At 36.6% G+C, this 10,759-nt stretch overlaps 1 protein-coding gene across 7 annotated transcripts in view; it reads right to left on the bottom strand.

The window, feature by feature from the left end:
• The window catches only part of GABRB2 (gamma-aminobutyric acid type A receptor subunit beta2), a 144,818-nt gene that overhangs the window by 118,304 nt on the left and 15,755 nt on the right, over window positions 1-10,759 (bottom strand). The gene's annotated exons all lie outside the window — the stretch shown is intronic.

Below are 10,759 nucleotides of genomic sequence, written 5' to 3'. Positions count from 1 at the left end.
TTACTACATGGCAAAGATTACCAAAATTATTTTCTCATTCATATTTCCATTGATAGGAAGAGAGCTTTGATGAGAAGAGAATTTGCTCATTTTTCTAAAAATGCAATGCAACACCTTTCTTTCATTTGTCTCATATACTTCAAAAAGTCTAAAGCACTTCTGAAAATAATAACGTAAAACCTGCCAGTGCTGCAGAAATGTTTAAGTGATTTTACTGGTATAGTACAGAAAGAAAGCCCATAACAGTAGCAATATGCAATAGTCACAAAGGGTGCAGAGACAATGCCAAGTTTTAATTTCAAAACATGGTGATATAAATTGACGAGATATTTAAAAACTCCAAGTGTAAAACTTGGGGATTACCACATATCTAAGGGGGGGAAAAAGTCAGAAATGTCATATGAAAAGAAATTGGTGACCACATTTATGTAGTCATAAATAAGCTTCTTTAATCTTAAACTCAATGCCAATGAATTTTTCAGTGTGAAATGGAGCAGGATAATGAACAGAAAAGACCCTTAAACACAGGTGCTGCAGTACCACCAACTCAAATGCTTTCCCCCTGCTAAAATTGCTCTTAAACAGACATTTCCCTCTTTTCTTCTGACCATTTTGGATCATTCCCCCATAACACAGATGTGTTTTTCAGAGTACATAAAACCACTCAGATTCCTCCTGCTTCAAATTAGGTGTGAAATTAATGTACAGCATATACAGGATAATTTGGCCACTGAGAATCTAAATAGAGGAGTCCTGTTGTATTCTTAGTAATTTTTAAAATGTCATTTACTTTTGTAATATGCTTAAAAGCAGTCTTTGGAAGAGAATTATCTCTTGAGCAATGCAAAACCAAATTCTGAAACAAGCATTTACAGAAAAATAGTGACCAAAAAGATCTTTTACCTGTCAAAGTAACAGTCTTTCAGTTAATGTCTCCTCTAATAGAGGCCTTGCAGGGCAATGCAAATCTCTAAATAACATGGTTTTGTTTTTCCCAAAACCAGATGCTCACATGAATTCTCCCTTGAAGCTAAATGACTCTCCAATCACCTAATTTTTACCCTAGTTAATATAACTGCAAATGCTCTCAGAAGTCAGTCAATTGAAAAACAAACAAAAAACCCAAAAACCAGAATCCCAAACCCCAAGCCCCTTAAAAATGGTGCTGAAGTAGCTCTTGAGGTCCAGACTCCTTTATCTTGACCATTCTTGTGTGGCTAATGAGTACTGCTTTGGCTCAGCAGGATATTTGTCTTACTTATAGAGCAGGAGATTCAGAAAGACCTCCCAAAAGCCACTTCATAGCATTTAATACATAAATTACTCTTCTTAAAAAAATATAATAAAACTCCGAATAGAATATATTTTCCCAACTGTGATTATTTCTGCCATACAACATTCTCAGGGATGCAGGTAAGATTACAAGTTCCTCATCTTGTTGAATGAGTGAGGAAGGGAGGTTGATGCAGAAAGGAGGGAAACAAAAACAAAGAAAAGCCAGCATCTTTATTGTTACTGAGGTGAAAAATTAATTTACTTTTATCTGAGGCTTTGTATTTGTAACTACTGCTATTCAATGCTTTTTAATACTTCTGAAAGCATGGGAAAAGCATATTGATTCCACTAAAATTTCTAACCTCCAGACAAGCAGCAGCTTTGTCTGCCTGAAGATTTATCATGAGACAACAAAGAATATTACAGTGAGAAGAATGTAAATAGTTGCAAAAAATGTATCCCTTTCTCTACAAATATGGACAGACCAGAGCTAAAACTGCCAAACTCCTCAGCTTTTTGGCTAGGCAAAAAATATTACTTCCACACATCCAAAAAATAAAAACTATTGCAAAATATAAACTATTATAGTCTTTTAGAAAGTGAAAACAAATGGTACATAAACTTGAATAAATCTCTTGTCATTGATTTCACTTAGGTAACATCATTAAAGACTGATTTTTTTTAACACCAATTTCACATAGTTGTGTTCTTCCTCTACTGCAGGAACTCTGAAAAATTACTATTTTCTTCCTCCATAATAATTCTTCATCCCTTAACCAAAAGGCTCCATTAAATATCTTCTTTGTTCTTGTTCAAGCTGTCTTTTTTTTTGTTTCACCCCTCCTGAAGTGCGTCCCTATACAGGTGCACTCATTTTCATATAGCCACTGGGAGTGTTCCAGCAAGGTGTGTTGCATTCCTTACCTCCTACCTTCTAGCAATGTAATGCCTCTTTGCATCCCTGCTGCTTTTACTAATGACTGCATAGAAATGTTTCAGTGCCTATTTAAACTCCTCAGTGTTACAGGTTAAATTGTGCTGTATAATAATAGCTCTGAAAATCAATCTGCTGGTAATTAACGGCTTTATTCGTACGAGTTTTCAGTCATGCCTTTTCCCAAGTCCACTTGCCTCAGATTCTTAGTGTGACAGCAGTGACTGCACAAATGTTATTGTGCAAATGTTATTGCCTGTGGATAGTACTCTAGAGCTCTCACTGCAAATTAAACCCCCAGTAGGCTTGGACTGGGCCAAATACATAACAAGAGAATGGTCTATGCCTCAAAATGTCCATGGCATATCACACCATTTAACTGTTCCAAAGTTCCAAAGCTGCATCTTCACACAATTTGACCTCAAAAACCAGAAATGCTGTGCTTTTCAATTATACATAGTTTTTTCCACCTGAGTCATCAGTTTTGTCTGACTCCCCACAGGCCACCTGCTTGGCCTTGTCCTGTGTTGATCCTCAGTTAAGTACCTATATGCACCTTCTAAAATAGACCTGACTCCCTCCTTCAAATCACTCTCTAAACAAACCTCCATGATGTCATTTTGCACTTTTCAGCACTGGCCAGATGACTTCTTTCTTATTGTAGTGCTTCTGAATTAAAATGCAAATTCCCCAACGGGAACACAATGCAATTATATGCGCAACAGAATGCTCCAGAAATGACTGTTTCCCTCTGTAGAAAGCAGAGGTATCTTACATTTTAAAATCAACATTTTGTCTTTTGTCTCGACACACATTTTATGCAATAAGGTTCAGAATATGGCAGGTAGATGAGAATAACACACTTCAAAAGAAGAAACCCTCAAATTCTGTGTGGTTCTGACACAGACACCTGTGTCACCACTCGCCTGCTTCTAAGGATGTTGCAAACTTGAAGAGACGTGTGCTCGTGAAACCACAGCTCTCACTGTTTCCCATCAGACAATCCTCAACAATCTCTCTACTAAAAGGTGAGAAATCATGAGTAAGAAATGGAGAATATTCCATAAAGTGAATTCCCTGCAAACAGGAGGCAGCAGCTGTCAGGTCACAAACCCACACAGAAGGATGGGGAGCAAATGCAGGTGACCTTCAGAAGGAGAATATGCCAGAAGCTCAAAGCAAAATCCAACTCTTTTTTTTTAAACAAAGCTAAGGGTGAGCAAGAGCAAATGAAGAACCTGAACCTTGGTTTAGAGCACTTAATTCCTCCTATTTACCTCCCAATTTATAAACTAAACATGTGGCCAGAGACGAAAAGATGGAATTTCCCAAAAAGGTAACATCCACATTCAACACTGAAAAAAAAATCCTCATCTCCAAAATGTCCAAATAAAATAAAATATGAGGATAGAAAGGTCACACAGGTGATATGGCCAGTAAGATTGGTTATTAATTCATCGAGATAGCAGACAAAACTGAGATCTCTCTCCTTACTCTCATCACATCATGAATCAGTTATACATTCCACACAGCAACAAAATGATATCGCTAATTTGAGTTTATTTTGTTAAACTTCATTCACTTCTTTAGCTCTTGGTTCACTTGACTTCCTGTCATAAAAATTAAAAGCAGAATTAAGAAACAAAGCACTTTTCTGACTACTACACATCAGCTAAGAAAAACTGACAACATGAAAGCTAATGGTTTCTGCTCTAAAATGTGTATTTCACAGTTTTCAGACTCAAATGTTTTCATTCTTATCTCAACTGAAAACATTTCCACTGAGATATTATGCAAATGAAGTGTGGAAATAAAGACAACATTTTCTACCATGAGGACTATTTATGGAATGGAACCAGTCCACACTGATGCTGAGGAGGGGATTAAGGCATGCAGCTGTAGTCTAGAGGAACCATCCATCACTAAGAGCCTGCTGGTTTTATGTGACTCACTTCACTTAGACTTTTTTTTTTTTAATTTTAATTCCAAAGTCAATTACCGAGATACTGAAACTTTCTTGAGCCACACTTTTCATAGAATTAAGATCTTCTGAAATGACAATGACTCTTAATTGCATTGCAAACACTAGTTTGGAGTGTGTGCCCAAAACCAGAGGTTTCTAATATAGTACAGCTTTCTGCCTTTCATCCTTGTTTTCAATCTCCAATTGAGAGCTGAAAGATAAGAAGCAAATCCTGGGAAGCCCAAGAAGCCCAATTGCCATCAGCTCCAGCACATGCCATAAGGATGCTACACAGCTCTTGGTCCCTGAAAACAACCCCACAGAGCTTAAAGTACAGATTGCTGACAAGAAGTCTGTTCTCAGTAAAAGTGACAATTTCATCAGGAGTATAGATCTGGAATTATGTGACAACTCCAGAGTGCCAGAATAGGTTTGGAGTGCAAGAATTCTTCTGGGGATTTTTATTTATCTTCCACTGAGGCTTTCACAATACGTAAGTCAAATATTTCCTTTACAGAATAACAGAATATTCTGGATTAGAAGGAACCCACAAAGATCACCAAAATCCAATGCCTGACCCTGCACAAGACATCCCAAGAGTCACACTCAGTGCCTGAGAATGTTGTCCAACCACTCCTTGAGCTCTGTCAGGCTGGATGCTGTGACCTCCTCCCTGGGGAGCCTGTTCAGCATCCAGCCACCCTCTGGGTGAAGAGCCTTTTCTGATATCCAGGCTACACCTCCCCTGACACAGCTTCAGGTCATCCCCTCAGATCCTGGCACTGCTCACCTGTGCTTTCCCTCATGAGAAGTTGCAGACTGCTGCAACCCCATGTGGACTTTTAATGAAAATTGGCTGCATTCTGCCAGCACATCACTTGTCAGCTGTACATAGCCCTGAACAACAAGCAGGCCATTAGCTGGTTACTAATTTTAGCTTGTTCTATGCATTCTCTCTCTTTTTTTTTTTCTTCTTCATTTTCTGTTACAAAAATTAATAAATTTTTCAAGAGGCTTCTTTATAATAATTTAGGAATACAAAAAATGAGCTGTGTTTTAGGTAAGCAGAGCAAAGCCCCACTGCTGATCTGTCTCCTCCATTGCTTTCTACAGAATACAAAACATGCTTACGCAAAGATACAAAGCTATGCCAGCTTTCTTACATTGCAGTTAACAGAGATAATCAGCTGGGGCAGAAAGTATTCAAAGAAACACATTTCTCAGCTAAGTGAAAATGCTATGGATTATAAATGTGTTAGACAGGAATAAGGCATACATCTTGCATCTTGAAAATAGAATTTGAGGCTTACTCTGAAAAATGCCTAGTCATAAATCAAATTCTACATAAAATAACGTACTCCCCAATATAAAGACAGCTACAATGCACAGTTCTAAGTTAAATTTTCTATTTCAAATTTTCTTATCCATGTTCCTACACATATTCTTTTTCCATCAGAATGTAATGACTCTAAAGGCTGCTTATAGTGTATGTGTGTATGATTCAAGAGTCCTCAAACCCAAACTGGAATTATTGTTAAAGTGCATCTGTATTTTCTGTTTGAAGGATAAAGCTGAGATAAGAGCAATGCACTTTTCAATATACTTAAAGAAGAGCAGGTAAGACTCTGCTGCAGGCAACTACACTCATTTCACACATATTCATTTCAATTTTTAAAAGTACATTAACTCCAGACAATCTGCTAAAAATAACATGGCATTGTACAACTGTAGAATATTGATAGCAAAGACTGACATATTGGTAAAACTACTTTTACATGTCCATTATTACTCAACTGAATTCCCCATTCACATCACCATTTTTTATACAACCTAATACACATATAATAAAGTGTGGGAACCCACAGCACTGGGAATAATAAAGTCCTCCCAGACATATAACATGTCTTCAAGGCCACTCTAACTTGCCCTCTACCAGCATGAGAATAACCTTAGGCTGCACTAAAACCTGTGTCACAAGATTTAAACACCTAAAATATTTAGAATTTTGTGAAAATATAAAAAAAGCTCTCCTCTTTGGAAAAACAGCACACAGACATCAAAGGCACATTATTCTTTATTACAAGTGTCTCTCAGGAAGTGTTGCTCCCCTGTGACAAAGTCTGTTGCAATCACACTTTCTGATCCATGCTAATAACAAGATCAATGAAATTACCTTGGCCATAGAATAATGGCATCTGGAAAGCTGCTGAAGCTGAAAATTATGTTCTCCCAGCAACTTGAAAGATAAATTAAATCACTGAACAACAATAAAAAAACACGACTTTAGGATAATCCTGCAGAACTAAGGCTCAACCACTGTCTATCCTTAACTTGTACCATTTAAAAGCAATAACTTAACTGTCATTTGCTGACCCAGATACTTGGCTTGCACTCCAGATGTTCTCACATTCCCTGCTGCTGGATTTGTTTTCTTACAGGCAGTATGAATGGGTACTCCATTAAAATTCTCAAAGCACTGGATAGTCACAGTAATACAGAAGTGTTTTTCACATTCTTTCCTAATGCTCTTATCTTCCTTTTTTTTTTTTTTTTTCTTTTCTTGCACTGTTTTCATTCAGCAATAGAGGTTTGGAAGGTGCTAGGGAAAAATTCGAAACCAGCTGTTTAAAAAAAGGGGCTAACAGTACCTGAGGAAACTTAACCAACAATCATCTGTTGGTAGTATTTAGTACATAGTCATCTCTTCTGTGAACACTCAGAGCAAAGTCTAACCAAGGTGCAACTGTCAGTACTTTTTAGTTAACAAAACTTGCATTATATTAGTGATTCCCTCTGTGCTACAAACAGCCAAGCACCAGAACAAAACTTCATCAGCAGCCATTTAATGGTAACAAGACTACTAATTTAATTTGCCTTTCAAGCTCAAGGATTCAAAGCAGAAATATGGCTAAAGGAAACTCAGGTTCAGCTCCAATAACCCAAGGAATTTTATTTTTTTTACTGAATTGATCAGAACCCTGCAACAGTATTGTAAATGCAGGCAAACCCAATGGGAAGAATTCTTTACGATAACTATGCTAAAATACATTAATATACGATATAAAAGGAGGATACTAAAACTACATACTACTTTCTCTGACTCTAACACAACTCATGACCCTCTCTCAAGAGTCCAACCCCAGGTGGGTTGGATTGGCCATCAGGCTCAAACAATCCTCACCAGAATCCAATCAGGCACTCACTCCAGGTAAACAATTCCCCAGACACATTCCACATAGAGAAAACAATTTCTATTTCTGCTCCTTGTTTTTCCTTTAATTTCTCTCTGTGCCCCTCTATGAAAAATCCTGAGAGGGAGAGAAATGTGCTTGCCACACAACAGTGTCCACATGATCCAATAGATGAGGCACTAAAAATTGCCCTCAGATTATTTTATCAGCCCAGAGAAGTGCATGCTGTATTCCAGACATTTTTCCTTCTCTAGGCACACACTGACATTCCACTAAAGGAGCATTTATGAAGAAGCAAGAGGAAAAGGAATAGCATGAACAGCATGCAGTTGATAAAAATGAAAAGAAACTTTATCTACATTAAAAGATAGAAGGGTGCATTAGAAGGATCAAAAATGGAAAAGGCAGTATTTATCTGGAGCTGGTACTCAATAATATTTTAGAGTGATTACTTCTAAACATACAAATGTTCCAGCTCAATTACTACTGCATATATGTCACTAGTAAGTGATGACTTTTTAAATGCAGTCAATGCAGAAACTATTTCAAATCTTTTAAAATAACCAAGTCAATGTTTATGGATAAACACACATAAAGGTCTTATATCCTATCTGAAGACTGTTACAGCTCTAAAGTTGATATCTGAACAAAAATAAGTTTATCAAAAAAAGGAGTATATGCATCCAAAACTAATTGCCCTCAAAGAAAGCTGCCGACAACAGATGCCTAAAGAAGAAGGCATTTCATAAGTCAAACCTCCTCTACTGTAGCATGATGAGGAAAGGTTTCCCAGTATTACATGCACTAAAAGTACCTCCAGAAAAATACTTGGGTTAGAAAACACAACAAAAAAGAAAAACCACCAACAAAGTAATAAGAAAAAAAAAAAAAAAAAAAAAGACACCAAACCCAAAAAAAACCCCAAAAAAGAAAACCAAAACACAAAACAGAAAAACCCCACACAAATTTTAAAAAACACCAAAAGGAAGAAAACTAAAACTTCCTCCCAATTCTTAACCGTGAATCTCCTGCTACTGACACACCTTAATTCAGAAAAGAAAGAATATAGATAAGATAGACCCAAAAATCAGAATAAAACATCACACAGAAATAAAGAACTGCAAAGTAAAAACAGCAACAGAGCACCAGCCAAGGAGGTAATCCTGAGGATTTTGTGTGTCACTGTCAGACAGAAGAATTCCTGGGAGAACTGCAGCCTACAGTTCTGGTTTGCAATGTAATGACAGCATAACCTTTCTCAGTAGAAGAGAGGAATACTGAATAGTAACCTACAAAATTTAAGTGATAGTAACTAAAAGAATGCTACTTTTAAATAACTGCCCTCACAGGAATACCTTTCTCACTGTCTGAACAGTGAGAAAAGTTTGACTATGAATTAATCATTGCAAGTAGAAATACTGGTTATTTTATTTTGCCTGTGCCCAGTTAAAGGACTATTTTTATGAAAACAGTGATTTTGGAAAACTGATACTGCTTATATGCTAGAACAATTGGCTTAGATGAGTTCCACCTGTTCAGTTAAAACCTCCTCCTGTCTGCTACTGTGGTTCACCTTCAGATAAATGATTACCCTTTTCCTAAGAGACAATGCTTTAGACTAAAAAAAGGGGAAGTGAAAATCTCAGAGGATGGTGAATAATTACTGCTCTCTCAAAATTAGCTCTTAAAATAGTATTTTGAAAGTACTTCCACAGTTGGGTGCTATAAACAGAAGAGAAGCACAATCACTAGTATTACAAAACCTCTTTGATGTAGCTCATTAATAATCCTGTCTTTGCTTAAAAGGGTACTTCCTTATGAAATTATTTTCATTTTTGCCAAGTTTTGCTCACTTAAAAATAAGTGACTAATGTAATATTTTATTTTCTCTAGACATATTAATGCAGATGGCTTCAGGAACCAGACTGCTGTTGAGTTATATTTAGAAAACCTGAGGGCAAATAGCCCAACATGGCAATTTATTTTCTGCTGGTGAAGACTTTGTTTGAGACACAAGCAATGTGGCAACTGTTCTTACCTTCATGATTATGATTATTACCTTCATAATCTATGTAAATTCCAGCTGTGAATTAGTAATCAATCATTTTAGAAGAAAAAGGGGCTGAACGATGGGAAAATTTTCTAAGGCCACTAAAAAAACACGTTTTAAGGTTTGCAACTGTGAAATTGAAGCCTTGTTGATAATGTAGCCATTTGTGCAAAATCCTGTGTCAGGAGTGTACAGAGGTAATAGAGGGAACAGCACCATTGTTCCATAGCACAAAAAAATATACAAGAAACATTTTGCAAGCCCAGGCACATAGGATGGTGAGCTCCACTATCTGAGAAAAATCAGCTCTCACATAACTTACAACTATTGGATGGGTAACAGTCATATTGCTAGAAGTCTAGCAAACAAGGTAATTCCATGACATAGGATTCAGTTCAGAAGGATGAAGAGGTCTTTCTGAAACCCATATGGTTTTTTCCCAAGATTTTTTCAGTTTTCATAATATGGTCAGATAATGATATGCAATCATTGTCATCCTATTGATAAAAGCTAAAAGACATTAGAGGTAATGTCCATTTTCAATTAAAGTAATCAAATAGCTTCATTCTCTCTCCCATTCTTTCTTTAAGTAGATGCACAGACAAACTGAAAGTAAACAAAAACCCAGTGCCCTCTCTCATCTTGCCCAGCTTTAGAAGGTCAACCAGTAATTTAGTACAAGAGGTTTGAAATGGGGGCACTTGAAACTGGGAAAAAACAAATTCCTGTACCATTGGTCTAACTCAAGAGAGAGATCCAATGCTCAAAATTACAATGCATCTAAGACTCAAGTTCTCAGTAGTACAGCTACACAAGCAGAGACAGAGGATAAAAATGAACTAACATACCCCAGTAAAATTCTGTCTATAAAAATATATAACTCCAGCCAATTATGGACTTGCCTGTGTTCTAAGGTTTCTGAGAAGTAAGTGTTGTGTGGGGTTTTTTCCCCTCAATTTGTTGTTTTCTTTTGTTTGCTTTTATATAGAGAACAAAAAAAAAACCAAAACAAACAAACAAAAAAAAAAAAAAAAAAAACCACCAAAAAAAACCCAGGTGAGACAAAACTTGGCCTCTCTAGAAAAAGATGCTCCACAGTGGAAAGTTTGCAATCTGCACTATACTACCACTGGTTCTAGAAATGCTTTTCTCAGCAGTGAGCTTTAGAAAAAAGTTTATCATAAAATACTGCATTTAGTGACAGCCCCACAATGTTTCTCTTGCTTTTTGTAGAGGCTTTTAGACACATTTAAAAATTAATCTTTTGGGGAATCTTTCAGATAGCATGGGATTATTAGTTCCCACTTGAGACAAAAATTGTTGTTCATCTCCTTCAAGCAAGAGTT

Source organism: Lonchura striata, chromosome 13 (assembly GCF_050655825.1).
Source record: "Lonchura striata isolate lonStrDom1 chromosome 13, ASM5065582v1, whole genome shotgun sequence".
In the NCBI taxonomy this organism is placed as follows: domain Eukaryota; kingdom Metazoa; phylum Chordata; class Aves; order Passeriformes; family Estrildidae; genus Lonchura; species Lonchura striata.
This window is presented reverse-complemented; position numbering and strand designations above follow the sequence as displayed.